This window comes from Lepisma saccharinum, chromosome 19 (genome assembly GCF_977018435.1).
Source record: "Lepisma saccharinum chromosome 19, izLepSacc3.1, whole genome shotgun sequence".
NCBI classification, from domain to species: Eukaryota; Metazoa; Arthropoda; class Insecta; order Zygentoma; family Lepismatidae; genus Lepisma; species Lepisma saccharinum.
In genome coordinates, this window is record NC_139247.1 from 50,514,602 (window position 1) to 50,532,539 (window position 17,938).

Below are 17,938 nucleotides of genomic sequence, written 5' to 3' on the forward strand. Positions count from 1 at the left end.
TTGCTTCATTTGCTTCTTTTGGGTGATGTGCAACCATATTAAAATATGATACTGTAATTGTGGACAAGAGTGCATTCCATGCAGCTTTTCACAATTCAAGACACACATCACATGAAACAAATCCACCCAGATGCCATAATGATGGCAACATTGTCACCTTGTAATCGAGGGGTCCTATGCTGGATACCTGGTGGAGGGACACAGTGGTTCGGATCCTACTTTAAACTCCAGGTTCAGTCCCAATTAGCCTATCTGTGCTGAAAGTGGACTTAGAAAATTCAATAAACAGATTACATAGGAATATTTTTTTTTCATATGTTCTATTGGCTGCAAACCACAGTACAGCAGAAAATGGTTTTTTTTTTCATCATTTTAATTCTTTAGCAGATTAACTAAACATTTTGAGTTGAAAATGGTCATGAAAACGCATGTATTTTTACTTGTTGGCATGAACAAGGAATTAAAGGTTTATTTTTAATTTATGTACTTAGTACATATTTTGATAATTCTAGTTCTCTGTAACATATAATTGTGTAATATTATGAACCTTGATTTTTAATATACAGTATGTAACATTCTTATTCGTACACACGGATTTTCAAAGAAAATGCTTTAATTTCTGAAAGGAAATGCACTCTTTTGAAATTGTTTCTTTACAATTCAATAACTAATATCATTAGGAACATAAAATCTTCCCCAAATTCTGTATAACCAATGGCAATAATAAATTAATTGAAACTGAAAGAGAAAAATGCCATTTTTTGTACAACTTTTCTATTGTACACTTAATAATATAAAAGAAAAAAGTATATTCAGAGTAAAATGACTGACAGTTCTAATACTTTGATGCGTATCCTTTGGCTTTAATTACTGCTTGACACCTGTTCTTCATAGAATTAACCAGTTTCCGACATGTTTCAGAGCTTATTTTATTCCACTCGGCTTGCACAACAGTTTTCAACTCTCGTTTGAACTTGACGCCTGCTTTATGGACTCGCCTCTTCAAAATTGCCCATAAATGTTCAATGGGATTTAAGTCTGGACTTTGAGCTGGTGTTTGTAGTAGTTTGGGCACATTCCATATTAGCCAATTCATGTTAACTCACACCCTATGGTTACTGTCATTGTCTTGTTGGAATCTGTAGATAGGCAGCATGTCCATTTTTTGGGCACTGCTTTACATTGTTCTTCAATATGTCCAAATAGACATATGCATCCATGATACCATCAATAAACTAGATGGTACCAACACCTTTGGACAACATACAGCCCCAAATCATTATTGACCCACCACCGTATTGAACTGTTGGAACTGTGTTAATGTGATCATTGTCTTTATTTGATTTTCTCCAGACCCTATTTATCCCATCGGACCAGTATATATTAATCTTGGACTCATCTGACCATATGACACTATCCCAAAATTCGTGGTCCTTGTGGATGTGCTCTTTCGCGAATGAAAGTTTATTCCCGCGATTCACCTTATTTACATACGGCCTCTTTCGTGGTATTCTGCCATGATATCCATGGTTCCACAAGGCACGTCGGACAGTTTGATCGGACATCATCTTGCCAGCAACATTTTCTACTAATGGTCGTAACTGAGGAACACTTAGTCGGGGGGGTTTCTCGCACTCTTTTTAAAATAAAGCGTTCATCACGTTTATTCAAGCATCTCTCTTTTGGTTTTCTTGGCACATTCTGTGTTGAACCTTCCTCTCTAAATTTGTTTACTATGTATTGAACTGTGGAGTCTGATTTATTGACTGTCCAATTTTTCTTAACGAATGACCTCTAAGGGCCAAATTATTAATAACATCCTTCAGATTGGAACTAAGTTGCCTATTTCGAACACGCTGATAGATAGACGATAGGCCTACAACAATACCTATGCCAGCATTCCACTTGACGGGGAGCGTGCCTGCATGTTCAAACTTGATACGAAGTTGCAAACTGCACGAAATCACCCGAATAGCGGTGGTGCTGTATGCAAGGAAGATTGAAACTCTTGCCTATACGAATAACAATGTTGCATGAAACAGCATGTTTTTCTCTTTTCACACAAATTATATGCTCTGTTTATACACTTTGAACATACATTTTTATTGACATTTGTTGGTGAAACCTTCATTAACATTAATTTCCAGGTACATATGAAAAAGATTATATTTACTAGTAGATATGACATTTTTTCCTCTTAAATTCTGTGTGTACGAATAACAATGTTACATACTGTATTATTGACATTTGAACAATATAGTCAGGTTTAAGAAACATGCTATACTGCAGGTAAAAGTGGAGGTTTTTTTTTTTTTATTCCTTACCAAACATAGTTCATTGAAGAACTTACTTTTTCTTTTGTAATGTAACAATATTACGTGGGCAATTAAGGATGAAATAATCACATAAGAATGCCTGGCTTTACCTGGCGTGCAAAACTAGTACCCCTGGCAGAGCAGGTAGGTTGAGTTGGGTGTTTTTAGTCCACTTTATGCACAATATGGATAATCAGTTTAAAGTGGGATCCGAACAACTATGTGCCACTACTGGGTATCGAACCATGGACCCCTTGCCATCAGGGAGGCACGCAATGCAGGTAAGGTTGAACAAGTAAATTACTTGGTGTGTAGAGCGACCACAAACAAAAGACCCTTCAGCTAGAAGCCTTTGCGCATATTCCCCTCCATGCATTCAGCTTCGACCAAGGAGAAGTCTGCTTGTGCAGGTTCTTTTACTTGTGGTCCACTATAGAAACAGTTTTTTGGCATGTGCATAAAAACAAGTTTTCTTCAATTCATTTTAAAAAAAGTTAAGTGCAGTGTCTTGCATTTTTTTTAAATAGAATTTTTATGTGTAGAGTTCCCATTCGTAGTTCTCATTCCATAGAGGGATCAACATGCAACTATTTCTTGCTCAAGTAATGTTATGCCCAAATTCGATGTTGTTGCTGTCAAACAATGGTTCAGGTTAGAATTATTAATGTAAGGTCTCTTTGAAACAATGTCCACATGCTGACCAAGTCATGGCATAGCGTTCCATTACTCCAGTGGCGTTGCGTGGGATTTTTAAAAGTGTTACCGGTTATCAGTAGAACATTGAAGGAAGGAGCCGTAAGACTTGGGCGCCTCCCCTCCCCATGTCTTCCAAGTAGTTTGTATATTATTATTCTGGTAGGACTGCAATTCAATACTAGATTTTGATAAAGTTATTAATCAGGAAAACATTTTTTAGCATAAGCACTGAAGTGAAATAGCAAACATTGGTTGTGGACACAATAAACATTAGCCTAATAAAGAAATACGTAATTTGATACTTACAGAAACATCGAAGTAATTAATACCGATCATTAATTAATTGACAATGCCCAAAAACAACACAAAGACAAAAGACACCATTCACGAAACTCACGGCACAGTCCCTCCCGCCAACCATTGTTTACTTTTGTAACACAAGAAGCACCCTCCAGGGCCCTCTCAGCATCGGCGCTTCCCCTAAAGCCAATATTTCCTTTGGAACCTTATACTGCAAGAAGTGCAGTTCTACTACTGTTGCTATTTTAGTTCTTTTGAAACCAGATTTGCCCAAATCGCGAAACTTTTAGTTTCAAATAAGACGTATGTAGAATACATGTGGTCTTCATCGTTTTCTAACTACTCCCACTCCCATGTTTCGCTAAATTCACAGAAATCTCATTTCTGACACCACTACTATTTCGTATATTTTACTTTCCTTGCTACCTTTAAGGCTTTCGCTTTATAGGATAATCGTAATCGTGACTATGAGGATGCATGGTGAATTATTGAAATAAAATTATTATTATTTTGTGTATGTAATTATTATTTTTTATAATTATGTAAGTAAAAATAATAACAACAAACATTGAAGTAACCATTTCTTGCTGAGGATTCGAACCTGCAACACCTGACCCTTCAGAGCATGCTAAGAAAACAATCAGGAAATTATTCTTTAAGTAATGCTTTCACCCAAAAACAGGACTGCTACCTCAAAAAACATTGCTTCAATTCGAAATTATCGCATTCCTGCGACAATGTATGTCAATCTCAATTGGACCTTTAAACAATTATCACAAATTCCTGTAACTGAAATAATATATATGTGTGAAATATAGAATTTTAGGTTGACATTTTTAGAAGGACAGCGGACCCCTTGACCATCCCCAGCCCTCTACTCTCCTTCCCGCCCATGATGTCGAAGAAGAACAAAGAGGACTTTCGTAGTCGTTGATATTTAGTGTAAATACAAAATATCACTTGGTAGTTTGCTTTTCCCCAGTGTGAGTGGACACCTTCCGAGTAAGATAGATCCAATTAGGCAAATTACCTCTTTTCTGTCAATTGAATATGGCAGCTAAACAGGCATGGCAATAACCTGCCTCCTCCTCCCGCCGTAACAGTCTTTTCCACGACGTGAAGTCTTCCTTGCGTGAGCTCAGGGCCCTTTCCTCATGTTGCCTCAGGAGGGTACCGGAACAGTCCTCTTCTTCGCTTTTGCCGATGTCAGAAAAAATGTCAGTTCGCAATATTTGCGTTACAACAATATTACCAGTTTATGTATGTAATAATATTTTAAGACAGGTTTTTCAATTCTTTGAAATTTGTTGTCACCTGCGGTAACAGTGGTTACATGCATGCTATGCTTCTGCATTACTGGCTGCTGGATAAAAATTGTGTGGAGTAAAACTTGTAATGTGAAGGAGTTTGAAATATGGCCAGCTATTTTAAGTTTACGGTCTTTTGATATATTAATATTATGGCAACTTGCAGTCCAATAATTAATAAAAAACTGGACTGGTTGGCTTTATTACAATTTGCAACTAAGGGTGTTGAGGACAAACTTTTTTAGGTCAGGATGGGAAATGGAAAAAATATTCCAGCATTCAGGAAGAGGAATGCTCACTCTTTTCCAACAGTCATGAAATTTTTTATTCAAAAATTTTGCTGCCTGATTTTCTACAAATTCCAAGAAATTTGCAATACTTTCGGTACTAGGCATTCTGAAAATTAAGTGTTCGGAAAGTTACTTTTTAAAAGGTAACTAGTTACTTGGTTAAAGTAACAGTTACAGATTTTAAAAAGTAACTCAGTTACAGTTACTTTCTCCTTGAAATTTTCTTGAAAACAAATTACACAAATCAATCATTAATTGTTGTAAAATAATTTGTGAAGACTTACATGTGTTTTACATACAGTAACATAAGTAAAACATATGTATATATATATGTATTATCATTGTATTTAAGAAATTTTGATTTGGGGGGGGGGATTCTAGAAACTGCACAGAAATAGCTTGATTTTTACCATCTAACATACTGATTTCTCTCAAACGCTGCTCAGATATGTCTTTGTGTCCGCTAGAGGGATCCATGGGGTACCTCTACAATTTACGTGGGTTGAACATTTCTGTTTTATGAGTCACTTAACTTCAAATGAAGCTTTGTACAATTTGTTTTAAAATATGTGTCATTATTTTTTTAATAGTTGCCAAAGATTTAAATTTGTACACTGACCAATAAACGTTCAAGGCCACTTTACAATCAGAACAGCTGCACTGATTAGGAGGCCTACTGTTACTGTGTACGTAATTCATTTTTGTTTTGGAAGTGATCAAGAGAATGAATTCAATGTAGATTCTTCTGTATTTTAGTAAAAAAAAAATGTTTGGTGATGCTCTCGACTTGACAACGCATGATGAAACCGAAAAATATTTCTAACAAAAAATACCACCTTCCAACTGGCCCCATAGATTACGTATCAGCTTCAAAACATATCCACTTACAGAGCTGTGTGTGTCCCACTGTATATTATGTAATACAAGTATAGTGTGTGTTTGTGTGCTGGAGAGATGATTCATGTAAATACATTGGGATTAAGAAGACTCACTCCTCCCCCTGCCTCCCCCAAAAAAACGACAATTACAAGTACAAATTTATCAGTTTTCTATGTCCTGTATGTATCACGAGAAAAAAAAATACTATCTGATTTAGTATTTCCTTTTCATTCTTTTTTTTTACCCTTGCCAGTCCAGAAAACCCCTTCAGTTCTCTCTCAGACGATTACATATAAAAAAAGGTAAAGGTAAAGTGTTCCCCTGTGCTTAGCACCACGCCATGAAGGCGTATACGCTGGTCTAGTGAACGTCACTTCCGGCCCTGTTGCCATAGCAACAGTATACCTGGCAATATACAACGCGTTGTCCGTACTTTCCCCATGCAGTGAGTATTGGAAGCGGACAGCAAGGGATACCTTTTGTTCTTAGTGACAGGGTTTTTCAACGAAAATGGTAATATGTATCTTACACCATTGTAAAGATTAGATTCAGAAGAATACGTACACTTCTCAACTTCTTATTTGACCGCCCCGAAAGAATTCTAAGTCCGAAAATCGTAAACTTAGCAACATTGCACTTCAGCGCCAGCTGAGAGTAGCCAACTTTGAGTTCGTCATTCAACTAGACGAAAAACGCTGCGGTGAAAGGATTCCAATTTCGCACATTCCATGAACTTATAAACTATCAATCGCTAATATAATACACACTGAAACTGAAATAGTAAATTGAAATAAGAATAAGAATGAGAATCGTGCGAAATTTTAACAATTCTGCGTGCTCGACTTGATATCACATAGGTTTGAAACACTGAACAGGGGTTTTCTCCTCCTGGAGTAAATCGCCATCAAGTTTGAGTAGAAAGAGGCAAATTTCTGAGGAGTTTATGCGACATTTTATTTACAATGCCCTGCACAATATCGAACAGATCTAAAAGAAATCATTTATTTCACGACTTGTGGAGAAAACATGCTGGAACACAGGAAGATCGATTTTATCATAAACATCTACGTGTTTGTAAGGGAATGTTGTCATTAAGTTAACGTAGAGCAGTTGGTTAGACGCTGGTATCCATATTTTTCAACATACTTGAAAGGTCGCGGGTTCAAATCCCACCCTCTATTTTTTTTTTTTTGTGTGTGTGTGTGTGTGTGTGTGTGTGTGTGTGCTAAACAGAGACAATTGATATTTCAACACTGTAAAATATCCGATGCACACTTCAAGGGATGTCTCTTCTGCACATTTTCTCCCTAAGAAGGTTAATGCTTATTCAGTTGCTTGCCAGGATTTAAGGTTAAAACTTTTTGTATTTTAGCTATTCGTCATAAGCTGAGTTAACACACATTATGACTAATTTACATATAATATATATGCATTCAGAATGCTGTAGATAATGGTATTTAATCCTGGGTTCGAATCCTGGTCAGGCATGGGTGTTCTTTGTAAGTGTTCCTTCATCAATTTCATCATCCCATCACCCATTCTCATCTTCGCGATGAACCAAAAACGTCACAAAGGCGAAGTAAATTAAACCAAATCATCAATCAAGTAATGGAATTTAAGATAAGTATTGTGTACGCTCTTCACTCCACAACTAAAATATTAATTATTTCAAAATACTAACACACAAACACACACAATTATAATAGGAAATAATCCACTACATTGATGTATTGAATTTTTGTAACGAACGGGAGAGTTTAATGTATTCAATTCGCTAAGATTGGTTATGTGATGTCGTTTATTTACTAATGACTGTTCTTGTTCCCCTCACTTCGATCTTCCAATGCATCTAAATCTAATAATAAATCCCCAATAAACGTAAGTAAATACCTTTTGCGACCGAGGCCGATGCGATAAAAATCTACTAATAACTATTTATATATTACGTGACATCTAATAAATGCAAAACTTGAGAATGATCATTAATTCGGCACTGCTTTACATCCAAAATACTTGTCTAATTTCAACAAAATAATACTGTTATTTCAACAGAAAGTATATCTAACGAACTTTCCACCAAATTCGCAATATTCAAAACAGCCACCCTCAGACTTGCTTATACGTTACTTGATTCTGCCATTCCACGTGGCACGTGATTCAGTAATATAATTGAAATGGTTTCCGAAAATTCTAAACGCTTCATCATTACTGCCACCTCCTGATATACACAGAGAGATCATCCAAGAACAGTATATATATATTTTACGTCCGATGCCATACTCCTTCCGAAAATAAAATTCGGCAGCATGAGGAATCGCAGTTACGACCACGCTTGCCAGTAACAAGCACGTTATCCGTCATCCCTTCAATCCCTGAAGATAAAAGAGCTCTCGAAACCTCGGAAGCCTATCCAGAAATAACCTCGTTGATATCCCGGTAAATCCTCTTCATCAAAGTTCGCATGAGTTTAGGCAAAATTTGAGCTAAAATACACTGCAAAATACCGGGCATTTGTGTAGAGAGGAACTTATCCACAATCTGTGGCAAAGAAATGTTTGGAGCACTGGCAGGTGGTTGTTGCCGCAACCATGTTAGGAAACTTTTTGTCTATTTCCTTGTAGAACAGTTGGTAAGACGTGTATTTTTTTTATCTAAAATGAAAGATCACAGGTTCAAATCCTAGCCGCTCAATTTCTTTTCTGTTGAAGTGAACACAGAAGTACGATATTTACTGAATACAAAAAATTTGAAATAATTAACCTTTAATATAACAGATTACTCTATGAAAAACAAATCGCATGATTACAACTCTAGAGTTTCAAGAGTATTCCTTACGCATACTTTCATTCGACGTCTTGTGTATATTTCTATAATAACATGAGGTTTTATATAAAGCAATGTGTCCCCAAAACTGTTTATTGTTCAATTTCCAACATGAACATTGAAACTTGAATGTTTCGGTGATGTTGCATTAAGACCCGAAGGAATCAATTTTATGAGTGGAATAGATTTATTATGTGAATAAATATGATGTTGCAATTATTGTTTTGGGGAGAAGATCGTTTAATTATTGTTTTTATTGTTTTTTTTGTGGACGAAAAAATTGTGACAAAAACTTTACTAAGTATTACATAAAAAAAAACGTGAAAGCTGAGCCGGGTTTGAACCAATACCTCAAAGAGAAAAGATGAACGTAAGAAGATGTATGCTTGTCTGAAACGTTACAACTACGCTACAGATGTTCCGAACGTGTGTGCGTGTTTAGTAATACCAAATACTTTTACACATGGATGTAAAGAGCACTCGTTGTAGCACATTTGTCATAATTATTCTTTATTTATTTGTTAAATGAAAGTAATGTAATTGTAAATAATGGTTAAATTTATTTTATTATTCTTGACATCCTTTTCTGGTATGAATTCGTACGAAACTTTTCATGGCTGAATGTAATTGGAAGTCGTCTTTGAACCAACTGCAGCATCACGTGATTAACTATACCAATAGAAGACCTTATTTCCTTTGAACTACGCTCTAAACAGAGGCATGCAACATTTCTTTCTTCAACCTCGCGAAGAATGGAGCACTACAACAAATCCACAAGAGAAAGAGTGATCGGTTTGATCGAGGGAGCTGGATTGTCACCTGGTTTAGCTGGCGAGCAGTATGGCGTTCCAGCACGGACAGCAAGGAGGTGGTGGGCTCGATACGAAGAAACTGGTGAGGCATCACGGAAAAGACGCGAGAGCTGGGGCCGTGTTTCGACACCAGTGCAAGACGATCGGCTGATAGCGGAGTGTGAAGCCAATCCATTCCAGTCAGCCACTCAACTCAAGGCAAGGGCCGATTTTCCTGGTTGCCCACAGACAGTTCGGCGGAGGCTGGCTGCTTCTGGTTTACGGGCACGAAGGGCAGCAAAGAAGGAGGTCTTGACGGATGCACACAGAACTGATAGGCTAGCATTTGCTGAAGAAAATATTGATAGGATTTGGGATAGAGTAATCTTCTCAGACGAGAAAGTATTTTCTACTGCAAATGATGGTCCGGTTCTGGTCTACCGGCGTCAAGGACAACGATTTGATCCCCATTTTTTTGCTAACTCACGTCGGCGTGGACGCGTGAGCGTGCCTGTCTGGGGTTGGATATCTCTCGGTGGCGGAGGTGACCTACACCGCATAGAAGGACGTCTCAACGGGATACAGTATGTGCACATTTTGGAGCATGTTATGGTTCCTGGCGTGCGAGCTTTGTATCCCGAGGGAAATATTGACTTCCAGCAAGACCACTCCTCCATCCATGATTCAGCCATCGTTCAGCGTTGGTTTTCTGAACGAAACGACATACATCTAATTGACTGGCCACCCATGGGATGCGACATCAACCCAATTTAAAATATGTGGGCCGAGGTCGTTCGATGTTTGAAAGAAAGCTGGCCCGATCCACCACCTCGCAGAAGTGATGAACTATTTGACCACGTCAACAATGCCTGGAATGAAGTGTGCACTTCGCACAGGTATATTCGACATCTTGTGCAATCCGTTCCTCGACGCCTGAGACATGTCATAGATGCAGGTGGCTACTGGACAAGATATTAAATAAATGTTCAATTTTCCCAAACAGTCCTTTTCAGGACTAACAAATTAAAAAAAAATACACTCGTGTAAGAAATAATTTGGAACCTTTCATATATTATTGTCTTACAGGCCTCAATATAAATAAAAATATCCAGATGAAGTGAGGCTCGAACCCTAATCAAAGACACAAGTGGAACTGGAAATGGGTGCCTTTACCGGATGTGCCACAAAGCTACAACAGAATGAACTCCACAGCTAATACAATATCTTAATTTTTGTTTTCTATTCATGCATACACCTATTCTATCTGGAAAACGGTTTTCTTTTAAAGATTTAGATCACCTATTTTTAACCCTAAAGATCGTAAAGCATAACCATTCATTAGTTATTTCCTTGCTTTGTTGGGGATTTTCCTGTAACGAAGGCACTGATTTGCAGCTAAAATCGAGCTTCCCTTACCTGCTGATCTTACCGAATTTAACACATGTTCGTTTATCGTTTGTGCAACAATGGCCTTCTTAAATTATGTTACATTGCACCTCTGAGTGAGAGAGAGAGAGAGAGAGAGAGGAAGAAGTTGTGTAGCTTGTGGAAAGCAGGCTAGAATTATATTCAACACTTCATAGAAAAATATATTGAGAAACTGGAAACTATGGAACGATGTTTTCGCGAAAGGAAAACTTATGTAAGAGGAAAGTGAACATGCAGATAGAGTAATTTTAATCACAATGCCGAGCTGGACACAGTAACGACGTTACAAGAAAACAACCTCTAGTTACCTTCAGTACAGAAACGTCTTGTCAATTTCTTAACTTATTATTATTGACTCATAATGTGTGTTAACACAACTTAGACGCACAGCTGAATGAATTTGATTGAATTTCTGACGAGTATTGACGAGCATATAGGGCCTTGGCCTATCTCCCGACTGCCAGTCTCCTTCCCACAATTCTACCTAGAGGTGTGAGTTCTTCAACTGGTATGAGGTGACGTGGGGTCAGCACGTCGAGCCCTCAGCCGTTATAGAAGATTTTTATGACCGGGTTACGCTACTCACTCGTAACTTCCAAGCAAAGAACATTCTATTTGTATCAGTGGTGTATGCTGGTTCTAACGAGTGGGTAATCTCCGACCTTTTGATCCTCAAACTCCAAAAGTTTCCGTGCAATTTATGTCAAGCTCCATATTGGATTTAGGAATATTGTGTCGGAATATTTGTCTTATTGCTACGATCACAATCAATTAATTCTCGTTATTGCAGTTTACTATACGTGTAGAATTTCAAATAATAAAACAAGACAGTATTATAAAGCTATAAAAAACAGCCTGTGAAATATAAAATGAAAGACGTGCACTAGTGAAATAAAAACCCGCAATATTAATTTAAGTGCAAAATTCAACTTACTCCAGGACCCGATCACTTGTGCCGTACCACATCCAAAGCACGCTGTTTGTCCAGTTCACGTCAATACGTGTCTTTGCGAAAGATTGCAGCTTAACAAAGGAAGTTATGTGACTTTTGGATTTTTCATGTTTGACACAAGTGTTGCAAAGATTACAGTATCAGCCACGCGTCCATACATTCTTTTCAGCCCCGAAAAGTAAGCACGGCCAACAAAAATGCAAAGCTTATTAACACTTATACTTCCTGTCAACCATGGTGTTTTGTCATAATTTGCTTGCGAATATGCCTCACATATTCCCGATTTTTGTCTTTGTGTGTAGAAATAAGTTCAAGCGATGACACTGGCCTACCTGTATTAACAATTTGCAACTTCTCCTGAAAAGATCTTGTTCCAAAAGGTTTCACCAGCAAATCTTGTATCACATCCATTACCCTTTAACACAGCACTATCACGACAAACACTAACACCTTAATAAATAATAAACACGAAGCCAACGACTACACGCATTCAGTTTCACGCGCCAAACTTCTGTTGTTGTGCTCCTGGCTCAGAAAGAAATTCCCTATGAATGATAAAAAAAAAAATCCCTTTCCGAGCTCGAAATGACAGGTTTTTAAAAGTTCGAATCATTGCAGGTCAGAGCCAGAATTTTATTTCGGGATGGGGATCATCCCTTATTAGCAGCCGCCACATAAAGTTGAAACAGTGGGGTTAGAAGTCCTGAAGATGAATCTCAGATTATTACAACGTATTATGCAAAGTGTTTAATCCTGCTAATGAAGTAAAATTAATTATCACTATACACTTTTTAAATTAGATATTTGTAGGATTTCGGGGAGGGGGGGTTTCAGCCCCCCCGAGTCCTCCACCTGGTTACGTGCCTGATGTGTTTTTTTCGTTTATGTTTAATTCGTTCATCTTCATCACTATTAATCTAAACAGGCGGAATATAGCAACTTAAATTAACTAATATATATAATTTATTTTTCATATCTTTCCCTTTAAAAAATATTCAGTTCCGTGAAAGAAATATTCTCGCTGCTTTTGAAGATTAGAGAGGAGAAACAATCACTATTTTTGTAAATACAAGGATTGGGGGGAGTCAGCAAATAGGTGCTTTAATTTCTTAAGCTTTGAATTTTAATTCAGTTTGCTTCATCTTCAATATTTAAGTTTTTCCCTTTTGATAAATTTATGTTCAAGTAACAGAAATCAGCAAGACAGAAGCAAATGTAAAGTGAAAATTAGCGTAGAATTGGTTTGCCCATGTTATTCAGTTTTCCTGTTCTTCGCACTCTACCGGGTATGTTTTCCCTATTCAGCGGAGGGAATGGAGAGGCTCTGAAGGTTGAGAGTGCGACCGGTGGACTCTCACAAGAAGGAGCTTACCCTGGGCACGGAATCACCGCGCCTGAAAAGCAATGTTTCCTCCCCCTCTTTCCTTTCTCCTCCCTCCTCGCCAAGGGTTGCAAGGGAAGCGGGAGGAATGACGTCAGGGTGAGATTCCCTGTAGACATTCCACCGGCTGAAGAAAGGTTCCCGGACATTCGGCGGCAAACGATTGGAAGTATTCGCGCGCTGGAAGCAAGGAAATGTATGCATCGAAATTGGTTTGGAAGAAAATTGGGAAGAAATGTGTATATATATACATTAAAAAAAAAAAAAAAAAAATACAGCCGGGTCATCTGCTATTACCTAGATGACCCAGAGTATACGCCGCTGATTTGTATATGTTTCTCTATTGTTGTTTTAAGTCTACTTGCTGCACAGACAGACTATTCGGTACTGGATCTATATTTTAAACTAGAATCCGAAGCAACGTGCCTCCACCGGGTGTTGAGCCCGGGACCCCTTGATTACAACATCCTGTTTAAGAACAGATATTAATGACATATAAGTTCTTAAAATACGCGTATGTGTTAACATAACTTATGACAGCTGAATGAAAGGATAAGTTTTTCCTACATCCTGCCAATCACTGAAAGTTTAAGAACATTAGTAGAAATATTACTTGAGGCATGCACAGTGGCAACGATTAGACGGGGGGGTAGAGGAACAGTTGCCCTCCCACTATGCTAAACCTTATCTCCCAAGGGAAACCCCCAGTTTTGACACCTTGTCCCATCAGTTTTGGAACTCAATCGCCGCCACTGAGTATGCATCGCATAAATATTTACAGTAATATCATATCATCTTATATTACGTTATTACAACACTTCGTATTCGGTAAATAAAAAAGAAAACATAATCAGGAAGGGGTGGGATTTGAACCTACGATGTTTCGATCTTGACGAAAACAGTAAAAAATGAAAAGTGTTGTCATCTAACCAACTACTCCAGGAGATTTCTAACGAAAACCTCAGTAAAGCACGTTGATCTCAGTTGAAGAAACCTTGTGCCGGAGTTTCGAACCATTTTTCGCCAATAACCAAGGAAAAGACACACTTTGCAGAATCGTTTGGTGTTGTGCAAGGTATCTTTCATAAAAATTTCGTATAAAATCATCATGAATTTGCCTCCTTGCATTCAAATGTGACGGCAATTCTTTCCAAGTGGATGAGAACTTGTTCAGTGTTTCAAAATGCACATAAATTTACCTCTTTTCAAATTCAGAGCGAGGAATCTTGAAATATTTTCAACATTCGTATTTCTACTTAACATTTTTTTGTCTACTCATGTATTTTATTCGTGCTTTAGGGTATCTTTACTTTATGGAATGTGAAAGAATGAAAAAAAAATTCACGAGCGTTTTCATTCAGGAAGAAGAAATGTTGCAAAGTTGGCTACTCTTAGTTGGCTCTGAAGCGCTATGCTGCCAAATTTACGAATTCCGGACTTTGAAATTTTTCAGGGCGGTCAAATAAGAAGTTGCGAAGTGTACATAAAATGCAGGTTGCTTACAGGTGACAAGTTAAAGAAACAATGGAAGAACAAAAGCAGGCACGCTCCATGGCAGTGACCGGCAACTTACGATTTCTTCGGTTTCCGCTACACAGGCTTGCTGGTTCTTTGTCTGTGGTCAGATATGTCTTATTGCTATGCGTATGATTACAATCATTGTGCACATTAGGCATATTTCGTGCCTTTGCACTAATGGGTATTCAAAAACTACAATGCATTTTCTCGATCGGAAGAATACATATGTGTAATACATAGTCATAGACGTCGAAAGAAATTCTTGTAGGGGTAGTCAGGCCATTGACATATTTTAATAGTAGTAGTAGTAATATTGGGAGTGTCTAAAGTGATTTCAGTCAATAGCCGGAACAACAAACTAATGAATAGGGACGAGTACTGCTACTACTAATATCAACAACAATAATAAATGCATATGAAGATAACAATGGTTTATTATTATTATTGATTGGTTGATTTGGTGTTTTAAGTCCAGTTTATGCACAGTAAGGCTAATCGGTACTGGACCTACAGTTTAAATTGTAATCCGAACCACTATGTGCCTCCACCGTACTATTATTATTATTGCATCCAAAGTAAATGTGTAAACTCAAGGTGTATCACGTCTGTTATTTCAGGAAATAGGTTCGCATTTACATCTTAAACGAATGCCACTTTCCAAAATATATTAATATTATGTTCTTGAATTTCCAGAAATTCTGAATAATCGTAACTCGTAAATAAGCGATTTCTAACCGAAAATATTTTACTCCCAATTATAGATTATGAGGAATTGAGATAATACGAAAGAAATCTCTCCCCTAGAAGCTTATCTTCCCGCTTCTTGGAAATTCACCCCTTTTTCGAGTTATGCATATCGCTGTGTGCATTAAGGACTATTGAACGAAAGATTGAACATGTGATAAATGCAGTGGCGTAAATAACACCCCCGCTGTGCGCGGGTAGGGGGCGCACCAGCTTCGGGCGCAGTAAGAATGATAAACTAAGAAAGACCGATAGTTCACTTTCGGCGTTAAAATATATTTTCAACCGAACATATTATATTTTATGCCCCTAACTGCAAACTGAAAATGTTAATCACAAGTAGAAAGTGGATTACCAGATTAGAAAACAAAACTTCATTAGCAGAATGGTTTACGTAGCCGAAGGGTAGACGACAGGCAAGAGAACACACTGGCAACGCAAATTTTCACCCTACTTACAATTTTTACCAAACGGAAAAGAGAAGTTTAAAAAAAATTTTCCTCGACGAAATGATTTTCCAAGCTAAAATTCATCAAAAATTACTTGAGAAGCACAATGTCAAAAATGAGAGCGATCGAGCTTGAAAACCAGCAAACAAGAATTTGCTTCTATGAAAAAATGCAGAGGACTGGTAATGATCATTTGACAATATCGTAATTTTTGTAATAACAGTCTGTTTTCATATATAATTATAATATATAATTTTTTACAGATTCTCTGTTGTCTTAACCTTTCGTATCAGTTTTTACATTGATTCAAATTACATGTATGCATTTTCATGTTTTTATATACCTAATATAAATGTGGGCGTGAATTAATATTTTAGAAAAGAAATATATTTGTATATTTTTAGACGAGTATGGGCGCACAACTGAAAGTTGCGCGCGGGGTGGGGGGGGAGGGAGGGTGCAGAGCATGTTAGTTACGCTACTGGATACATTCCTGGCGCCTGGAGCCTACTGATCGACCTGAAGGTGTTTTCAGCTTGGCAGCCCATTATTAATTACAACAAATTGTTTTCATTCTAATATTTTTGCATAAAAGAACATGATAAAGTGATAAGTTGAAATAATAACAAGATAATGATGGACAGAGGAAAGGGCACATGTTGTGTTCAACCATTTTGTCCTCGTAATAGACTCGTAACAAAGGAATAGAGGCTACATTGGTTACGTAAAATATTTCATCTGGTTCACGTAAATATAAAGAAAGCAGTGGCGGCGATTGGGTTCCAAAACCGGGGGGGGGGGGGCAAGGTGTCAAAACTGGGAGACAAAGACAGTATATTTATCTTTTTAGATAAGATTTAACATAGTGCGGGGGCAAAAGTGGGCGAAAAAGTGGGGGAATTCCCCCCCCTCCCCTAAGTGCCGCCACTGAAAGAAAGATAATAAACATCTCTTCGCACATACAAAAAGCTATTGCAAAATTTTCGAAGAAGTGCTAGTCACAACACGTGCGACATCTAAGTATCGCTTTCCTTAACATCATATTCTTTCCTTCATGCTTGCTTTCACCCTTACTTTGACGACTCCTTCTTATCTTGTGTATCTTAAACTACGAAAGTGGTTCTCCTTACATGCTAACCCTCCATCCTTCATTGTTTTCGGCTCATCTTTCCAAAACCTCAGCAACACTCTATAGCCAACGCCATGTTACCGACCTTAGCAACGACCGTAGCAACCGGTTGTTTATTGCCAATATGGCCGCACCCATGCGCGGGACCAGCAGACGACTTGACCAGCGTATAGGGGATGTGGGGGTAACGCCCCACACTTTCTTGATTCGGTCGTGAGTAGGGGTGATGTGATCAGCACCATGCCCCTGACCACCTCAGGGTTTCCCCCAGGTACCCATGTTATTCGATGCTGGGTGGGCACCAGGGCTGCTTCCAACGTTAGAAAAGTCCCCGGATTTGAACCGGGCAGGGATCGAACCTGGGATCTTGAGCATGGTAGTCAAGACGCGTTACCGACTGAGTCACCGCAGCCACCCGATTACATATACAAGCAATAATTATGGGTATGGGCATCCTGATTCGTTGGTTTGCCACATGGGCACTGTAATTCACTGATGTGTCAGTAACAATGGTGTTTATTATTACTGCATCCAAAGTAAAGATCTGTCATTTCAGAAAATTGGATTTTCATTATTAGTTTTTCAAAATTTCCAGATATTCATATTGCTTTGGAATTGAGGACTACCAAATGAAAGATGAAACAGGATAAATTTGTCACCCTGAAGTGCCTGGCACCTGGAGACTACAGACAGTCCTCCAACAGGAGGTAAATTTAATGCAACTTTCTCTTTTCCTCTTCATCTATTGTTTGCAAGAATTAATGTAACAAAGGCTGGCTTTTGTATTGCAGCAGATACTGAGTTCCAGCTCACTTTAAGTCCTAAATCGCCAATAATTTCAATGCTACAACACTTATGTAGCAATTTAAATGTCGTAAAGTAACTGTTGAAACGTTACTTCTATCAGAGAAAAGTAACTCTTACAGTTACAGTTAT